This window comes from Triticum dicoccoides, chromosome 2B, assembly GCF_002162155.2.
Source record: "Triticum dicoccoides isolate Atlit2015 ecotype Zavitan chromosome 2B, WEW_v2.0, whole genome shotgun sequence".
NCBI lineage: Eukaryota > Viridiplantae > Streptophyta > Magnoliopsida > Poales > Poaceae > Triticum > Triticum dicoccoides.
The window spans coordinates 472,862,362-472,871,935 of NC_041383.1; positions in this window are offsets into that span (position 1 = coordinate 472,862,362).

The window sequence follows — 9,574 nt, forward strand, 5'->3', positions numbered from 1 at the left end:
GAAAGCGGTACTGAAGGAAAGATGGGTTCCCATGGCAGTTTGGAAACTCTCCCAAAAATGAGAAGTGAAAAGACTGCCACGGTCTGAATTAATCTCTAGTGGAACACCATGAAGTGATACTATTCGAGAAATGTATAAGTCAGCAAGCTGACTAGCAGTGATACTCTCTCGAACAGGAAGGAAGTGAGCCACTTTGGAGAGACGATCAATGACTACGAAGATAGCATTATTCCCTCTCTTGGTCCTGGGAAAGCCGGTGATGAAGTCCATACCAACTTTATCCCATTTCCATTCAGGAATAGCCAAAGGCTGAAGGGTGCCAGCAGGTCTTTGATGCTCTGCCTTAACGCGACGACAAACATCACATTTAGCAATGAACTCAGCGATTTCTCTCTTCATCCTAGTCCACCAGAACCTCTGGCGTAGGTCCTGATACATCTTAGTGCTACCGGGATGAATCGTGAGAGGAGATTCATGCGCCTCCTTAAGGATCAATTGTCGCAGATGTTGATTCTTGGGAACCACCAAGCGATTCTCAAAGAAAACAACACCACGATCATCCATAGAGAAACATCCACCAACTCCCTTCTTAATGTTTCTCTTGATCCGAGAAATTCCTGTGTCTTGCTTTTGAGCAGCGATAATCCGATCTTCAAGATCAGGTTTCGCCACCAGGGTAGAAAGGAATCCGCGAGGAGCTATGTGAAGATTAAGCTTACAGAATTCCTCATGGAGAAGTGGTTGGCCTTGCTGCAACATGAGATTGTTGCAATAGGATTTACGGCTTAGAGCATCAGCCATGACATTGGCTTTGCCTGGGGTGTAGGTAATCCCTAGATCATAATCTGTGATCAACTCCAACCAACGTCTTTGCCTAAGGTTCAGATCTGGTTGGGTGAAGATATACTTGAGACTCTGGTGATCGGTGTAGATCTCGCAACGTTTACCAAGGAGGTAATGTCGCCAGGTCTTGAGTGCATAGACTACGGCTGCAAGCTCTAGATCATGTGTAGGATAATTCTCCTCATGTGGATGCAACTGTCGGGATGCATAGGCAATCACATGACGATCCTGCATAAGAATTCAACCTAGTCCCTGTCGTGAGGCGTCGCAGTAGATAATAAAGTCTTTAGTGAAATCCGGTGGCACAAGTATGGGAGCAGAAGTCAGGCGTCTTTTCAGTTCCTGAAAACTGTACTCACACTGTGGGGACCACTCGAACTTTTTATCTTTCTTGAGAAGTTCCGTGAGGGGTTTGGCTACTTTGGAGAAGTTTTCAACAAAGCGGCGACAATAGCTGGCTAGGCCAAGGAAACTCCTAACTTGTTTGACTGTTTCAGGTGGAGTCCAATCGAGAACGGCTTGAACTCTCTCGGGATTGACAGCAATGCCCTTACCAGAGATTACGTGGCCTAGGTAGGTCACTTCTGGCAACCAAAATTCACACTTGGAGAACTTGGCATAAAGGCGGTGCTCTCTGAGTTTTTCTAAAATAAGTCTAAGATGTTCGGCATGCTCTTCCTCGTTCTTCGAGTAAATAAGAATATCATCGAGATAAACCACGACGAACTTATCTAAGTACTCCATGAAGATCGAGTTCATCAAACGGGAGAATGTGGCTGGGGCGTTGGTTAGGCCAAAGGACATGACGGTGTACTCGCACTGACCATAACGAGTGACAAAAGCTGTCTTGGGAATGTCCCCGTTTCTGATTTTGATTTGGTGGTATCCTAACCTTAAATCCATCTTGGAGAAGACTGAGGATCCAGCGAGCTGATCATACAGGTCGTTGATCCTGGGAAGCGGATACTTGTTCTTTATCGTGACCAAATTAACGGGACGATAATCAACGACCATCCGGTCCGTACCGTCTTTCTTCTTGACAAAGAGGACGGGGCAAGCCCAAGGAGAAGAACTAGGACGGATGAAACCCTTTTGCAAGGACTCATCGAGTTGTTTCTTAAGCTCGGCTAGTTCTAGGGGTGCCATCTTGTAAGGTCTCCGGGAGATTGGAGCTGTTCCTGGGATAAGATCTATGACGAACTCTACATCTCTGTCAGGTGGAACACCTGGCAGTTCCTCTGGAAAGACATCCGGAAAGTCACGGACTACCGGGATATCTTCAAGGTCTGGAAGAGGGCTGGCATTAAGAGAATAGAGTTGACGCTTTGCAACTCTAGTGGAGACGGTGACTAACTTGCCAGATGGGTGTGTAAGCTGAACAGATCTTGTGTAACAATCAATCTTGGCATGATGAGCTGTCATCCAGTCCATACCCAAGATGATGTTAATATCTGAAGACTTGAGGGCTACAAGCGATGCAAGGAATACAAGTCTGTCAACAAGGATTTCGTTACCATGGCTTACACTAGAGGTTTGCCATTTGGATCCAGGAGTTTGGATGACTAGCGGAGTTGGCATATCACAAAATGACATGTTGTGCAAGTTAGCATAGCTTTCAGAAATAAAGGAGTGAGATGCTCCAGTATCGAATAGAACTGATGCTGGGTGACAATTGACAAGGAGTGTACCAAGAACGACATCTGGATCATCATGAGCGTCTTTAGCTGAGACGTGATGCACACGTCCACGTTCAGTGGGGGCTGACTTGACACTGATCATCTTGCGTGATGGCTTAATACAGCCAACAGTCTTCTCGGGCTGGGGTGGAGCATAACTAGTCTGAGAGCAATCACGTGCATAGTGTCCTGGCTTCCCGCATGTGAAGCAAGTCCCTGAGGTTGGACGGGGACCCGCACTAACAAGCGGTCTACCAGTAGGCCTGGGTGGAACATACGACTGAGCTGGGGAAGGCACCACATAGGACGGCCTCGGTGCATAACCGGAAGGAAGAGCAGGGTTTGGAACCCAAATCCGGCGTTTCTGGGAACTAGAACCGGAGGAAGATCCCAAATCACGGGTGTGCTTACGAGACTCCTCGTAAGTGAGTTGAGCTGTCTCTGCATTGATGGCCTTGTTCACAAGGGCTTGGAATGTATCACAATGATGCAGGTGAAGATCACGACGCAACTTGGGGTTGAGACCCTTTCGGAACCTAGCTTGCTTCTTGGCGTCCGTGGACACTTCTTCTGTGGCATAGCAGGCAAGGTTCTCGAACTCTCTGCTATAAGCATCAACAGCCATCTTACTCTGGGTGAAGCTACAGAACTCTGCTCTCTTGCGATCAAGGAGGGCTTGGGGAATGTGATGCTCGCGAAAAGCCTCAGTGAAATCCTTCCAGGTAGGAATCTGGCCAGCTGGAAGCATAGCCTCATAGTTCTGCCACCAAAGACTAGCAGGACCTTCCAGGTGATATGTGGCATAAGTGACCTTGTCATCTTCAGCTACGTTCGCGGAACGCAGCTTATGAGTGATGCTACGGAGCCAATCATCTGCATCGAGTGGCTCGATGGAATGATGAAAGGTAGGTGGGTGCAAACGAATGAAGTCATGAATGGTCACAGACTTGTTGGACTGATGTGCGGTGTTCTCCTCGATACGTGCCAACAAGTGGTTGGACTCACGCTTGTTCCTTTCCATCTCTAGCATGAACTCTGTCAACGAAGGCTGGTCGGAAGGATCCTCATCCCTACCATCTCCGTGATTCTGGTTACGAGCAACGGAACTTCGCTTGGCTGATGACATCCTGAGAAACGAATCAAGGACGGAATCAGCAGCAACTAAGGACTGTAGCATGTAGGACAAGGAATTAATATCACTCGAACTCCTAGGGAAAATCCGGCAGCATAACGACAGTAAAATGCTCAGAATGAGACATCCTACTAAACATGGGGTAGTAACATACTTATCGTCATCACTCAAGGTTCTGAGATAGTACTAAACAGACTACACCGGAAGTACTCGAAAACTGGGGTATGACTCTGATCAACCAATCCTATGGAACTACGGAGTAGTAACACGTGATCCTGATAGACGGAGGAGAAGCCTAGTTCCTTAACCCCGTCGGAAAGATAGGATGACTCCGATCAGAAGGCCATGAGGTAAAGGAGTAAAAGAGCCTTACGTTCCAACCCACAATCAATTCCCTTATATAACTAAAGAATTTCTAGACTCAACTTCGACCGGTTTGGCTTGGTAATCCTACAGGCAGTCAGGCTCTGATACCAAAGCTGTCAGGACCCCGACTCAATGCCACATCGATCTAGCATGTAACACCTCATATCGCTTTGCGGCCTCACGCACGGTATCCCCACGGGTGTCGCCTTACCTTTGCCCGGGACCGTTTGCGCATTTTGGCGCACGTATATGATGGTGTCGCTAGCATCCATATGATAAAGAGCCCGGGCTGACATGGCTAGTCGTAAACCCAAAGTGGCACTAACTTACAGGGACAGGCATCCATGACCTAGCATCGAACGTGTCGGTCATCAGCGAGTGAATCCAGGCTGTAGCACTGGGCTAACAGGACTCCGGTGAACCGGGCTGTAGCGGGCTAGCAGGACTCCGGTATTCATCGCGTGACATTTCCCCGAAGGGACAGACACAGGATCGAAGAAGGACACATGCCGGCCTGCCTAAGTGTTCCGGAGCAGTAGCAAGCTACCAGGGCTCAGTGGAAGCACTAGGAGACATTTCCCGGTAAGAGAGGCTACTAAGAATAAACAACTAGATAGTCAGATCCCACACATAGCAATACACATTACACGTACGCATAACATGCAGGTATGTGCTGTACAACATGGCATCACAGCATAACTCAACAACTCATATAGATAAAGGCTCAGAAGAGCCGTCATAGCATATATTGCAAACAGGGGTCACAAGACCCATCATACAGAGCATACAAGCAACAAGCGGAAGCATTACATGTCTGGGTACAGACATCTACAAAAGAAAAAGGCTGAAGAGCCTGACTATCTACAACAACCGATCAAGATCGTAGCTGAGGTACTAGCTACTAGTCGAAGTCCACAAGAACACTAGTAAGACCGAAGTCTCAGCTGCAAAAACATAAATAAAGCAACATGAGTACAAAGGTACTCAGCAAGACTTACATCAGATCCTATCATACATGCACTTGTATCAAGAGGGTAACGTGGGGTTTAGTTGCAGCAAGCCAGCTTTGACTCTGTGGCTATCCTGTTCTACGACTACCAGAAACTCTGGAGGTGAAACAACGTACACGAGTCCACTAATCACCACACAATACACTACTATGGATTCATCCCCGTCTCCCTACGAGAAGGCCATCCATAGCACTCACACATGTCTTGAGCATTTTAGGGTATCCACTTCAAGTTGTCTATGTACCATGTAAGCATCCAAGAAGTCCATAACCGCGGACCCGGCTATTCGAATAGATCATGTTAACCCTGCAGGGGTGTACTTCTTCACACACGCTCTCGCCACTTACCGCCATGTACACGTCATGTATCTCGGCAACCTTCAAGCGGAAGCCTGGCGAGGGTGTCGGCCATGACCTGACTAACCACACAAGACTCTAGTCCAGGTTTATCGCCTATTCGGGTTCCATCCGCAAGGAGATCCGGCCGGGGTGTCGCTCACGGCCCCAAACGATGTGAGCAGGGTTCCCGAGCCCACCAACCGGGTGCCACTCGGTACACCGTGCCACGTGTGCCTAGTCTGTCCCAAGCCCACCCTGCCGGGTGCCACCTGGTAGAAAAATAGCACTACCTACAAACACCAGAAACTAGTTGCGACTCCTGGACAGAGATCAAGTCGGTTAATAAGTCGAGAGGGCTTGGAGCGCCCGGAGCCCAATGTGTGGTAGTATCGAGTCATTGGACAACATACACAGAACTCAGGGCTTAAGGACGGTTCCAGTGAGACAACCCACCATGTACTCCTACATGGCCTCTCACCGCTACCTTTACCAAATCGTGTTCACACACTTCACTCTCAGCATCAGAACATATCGTGACACTCCAATTCATTCCCAATGAATCAGACCTGACACACTCTAAGCAATAGCAGGCATAGCATGGTAGGCACACATCAATGGCTTCAATCAACTACTACACATGCTAGTGGGTTTCAACTATTTACTGTGGCAATGACAGGTCATGCAGAGGAATGGGTTCAACTACCGCGGCACAAAGTAGCAGATGAATCGTTGTTGTTCTAATGCAATAACTGAGAGCAGGAGCGAGAGAGTAGAGTTTTATCGAAATGAACAAGGGGGTTTGCTTGCCTGGTAAAACAACAAGGAAGGCACTGCTTCACGGACAGGTACTCTGGAACGTCTCCGGAGCAGGACCTATCGAGAAGGAACGGTGCCGGCAATCAAAACACAATCATATGCAGCAATATGATGCATGAACATGGCATGTAGATGTGATGCTGCTGAGCTAATGCAACTAATGTTCACTTGGTTTGAAGTCCATTTGAACCAAAGGTTCAAATGCATTTCTAAATTAAGTCTCTTATATATGCCATAATGTGTTTTCCCATATTCAGCATGTATAAGTTTGTTTTTCATGCATGAAACTAGTACAGATGGAAAGATGGCATTTTTCTGATAATTTTTCATATATAAATTATTTCAATCTGAGCTACGGTTGAATTTCTATGAATTTTTGAAGTTTAAATCAATTTCTGGAATTTTCTGATTAAATTTAAATCCAGAAATTATATTATTGCGCCAGCATGACGTCATCATTGCATCAGCGGGTCAACGCGGCTGTCCAGGTCAAATCTGACGTGTGGGACCCACACGTCAGTGACAGGGGGTTAACCCCGAGTCAAACCTGGGCTGGTCGGCTTTGACTAAGCCCTGGGGCCCACTTGTCAGCGTCAGCGGGTGGGGAATTAGTGGCTAATTAACAAGCCACGTCAGCCCGCCGGGGTTCTGGCCGGCGGCGACCATTAGCACGGCGGCGACTCGCCGGACTTGCGCTGCAGGCGGCGTTTGGTCGCGCGAAAAGCACCAGGGCGTAGCCCGTCGTCGTCCGCAACCAGGAGAGCTGGTGGGGGGCTGCGGGGGCGCCGGAGCTCGCCGGAGCAGAGCTCAGGGCGGCGGCCGGAGTTCGGCAACTGGTGGCCGCGGCGTTGTGGTGCACGGCAGTGGAGACGGAGGGTTCCTACGGGCTCCTGGCGTCACCAGGAACACGGGGACGCGCGCGGAAGGGACCGGCTTGGGCTCGTGCCACCGTGGCGCCATGGCCGGCGGCGAGGGGCTTCGGCCGTGGTGGGGAGCGGCGCTACGGCGCGGGAACGGAAGGGAGAAGAGAGGGGAACGGTGGAGGAGCTCACCGCGGATCCAGCGAGCGCGAAGGCGAGGTCGGGGATGCCCGGAAGCTCCCGAATTGACGGCGAGTACCCACGGCGGCCGGAGGCGAGGATGGCGACGGCGACGGCTCCACGGGGCTCTCCGGCTTGCGTGGCTCGGCGAGGAAGTAGAGGGGGTCGCGGCGGAGCTCGGGGGCTCTACGGAGGGGCGAGGGGACGGCGGGGAGCGCGTCGGTGGCGAGCTGCGGCGGCGGTGGTGCTTCGGGTGAGAGGGAGAGAGAGCAGGGGAAGAGGAGGAGGGCGAGGGAGAGTGAGAGCGGTGCGGCAGCTGCGTGGCTTCGTCCAGGCGTTCCAGGCGACGAGGAGGAAGCAGGAGGTGGCCAGCAGGGGGGGGAGGTGGCGCGCGCGCGTGCCGGCGAGCGTCGGGCACACGCCCGTCCTCCTGGCAGAGGAGGAAGGCGACAGGGGAGGGGGGGCCAGGCGGGCTGGGCCGCCTCCTGGCTGGGCCGGCCTGCTGCTGCTGGGCTGCGCAGGGGAGGGGAGGCCCAGGTAAGCCCCCCTTCCTTTTATTTCTGTTTTCTATTTTTTTCTGACATTTGTTTGATTTAATAAATATATCAAATCATTTAATTTTATTATGCCAATTTTTGTAGGGGCTAATGGTATTATTCCAGAGCTCTTGTATAATTGGCATAATTTTTGGACCATATTTCATATATATAGAAATATATTTCCAATGCAAATATTTATCGAATTAATCCAAATGGCCAAAATAAATGTCCATGAGCTCCTAAAAATATTGTTTTGATTTTTATCTCTGTCCAATATTTTTAGAGGGCATCATGAGCATTTTCTTGGACCCTTTTGGAGAAATTTTTATTTGGGTCATTTTCAAAAATGATTCTGAGGGTTCCACCAATCCTCATTTCAAATTTAAATGAAATTTAAATATGATGCACAAATGACTAGCTAGTCTAGGTCATACCAGACTAGGGATGTGACACCTGCAACTATTGTTGTAGTAATCTGTGAGCCACGAGGACTCAGCAATCCCATTACCATGGGTATCAAGACTAGCAAAGCTTAAAGGGAAAGGAAGGGGTAAAGTGGTGAAGCTGCAGCAGCGACTAAGCATATATGGTGGCTAACATACGCAAATAAGAGCGAGAAGAGAGCAAACGGAACGGTCGTGAAGCTAGCCATGATCAAGAAGTGATCCTGAACTCCTACTTACGTCAAACATAACCCAAAACCGTGTTCACTTCCCGGACTCCGCCGAAAAGAGACCATCACGACTACACACGTGGTTGATGCGTTTTAATTCAGATCTGGTGTCAAGTTATCTACAACCGTACATTAACAAATTCCCATCTGCCACATCACCGCGGGCACGGCTTTCGAAAGTTTATACCCTACAGGGGTGTCCCAACTTAGCCCATGATAAGCTCTCACGATCAACGAAGGTTATACCTTCTCCCAGGAAGACCCGATCAGACTCGGAATCCCGGTTTACAAGACATTTTGACAATGGTAAAACAAGACCAGCAAAGCCGCCCGATGTGCCGACAAATCCCGATAGGAGCTGCACATATCTCGTTCTCAGGGCACACCGGATAAGCGAAGCATACAGGAACCGACATAACCCAATTTGCCAAGGAATGGTCCCGCACGGTGCTCTAGTTTGGACCAACACTCGGAGGAGCACTGGCCCCCGGGGGGGGGGGGGTAAATAAATATGACCCTCGGGCTCCGGAAACACAAGGGAAAAAGGTCTAGGTGAGGCAAATGGTAAAACCAAGGTTGGGCCTTGCTGGAGGAGTTTTATTCAAAGCAAACTGTCAAGGGGGTCCCATAAATCACCCAACCGCGTAAGGAACGTAAAATCCGGGAACATAACACCAGTATGATGGAAACTAGGGCGGCAAGAGTGGAACAAAACAGTAGGCATAAGGCCGAGTCTTCCACCCTTTACCAAGTATATAGATGCATTAATTAAATAAGAGATATTGTGATATCCCAACATAATCCTGTCCATCATGGAGCAATCTTCAACTTCACCTGCAACTAGCAACGCTATAAGAGGGGCTTAGCAAAGCGGTAACATAGCCAAACAACGGTTTGCTAGGAAGGGTGAAAATGTTAGAGGCTGACATGGCAATTTGGGAGGCTTGATAAACAGGTGATAGGTAGCACAACGTAGCGATAGAACGAAGCAACTAGCATAGCAATGATAGTAGTGAGATCCAGGGTAGCGGTCATCTTGCTTGAAATCCCGCTAGGAAGAAGAACAAGTCCATGAATAAGACAAGCGGACGTGGTCGAACGAATCCTCACACCTCCGGAACGGAACCGAAGCTAACGAGAG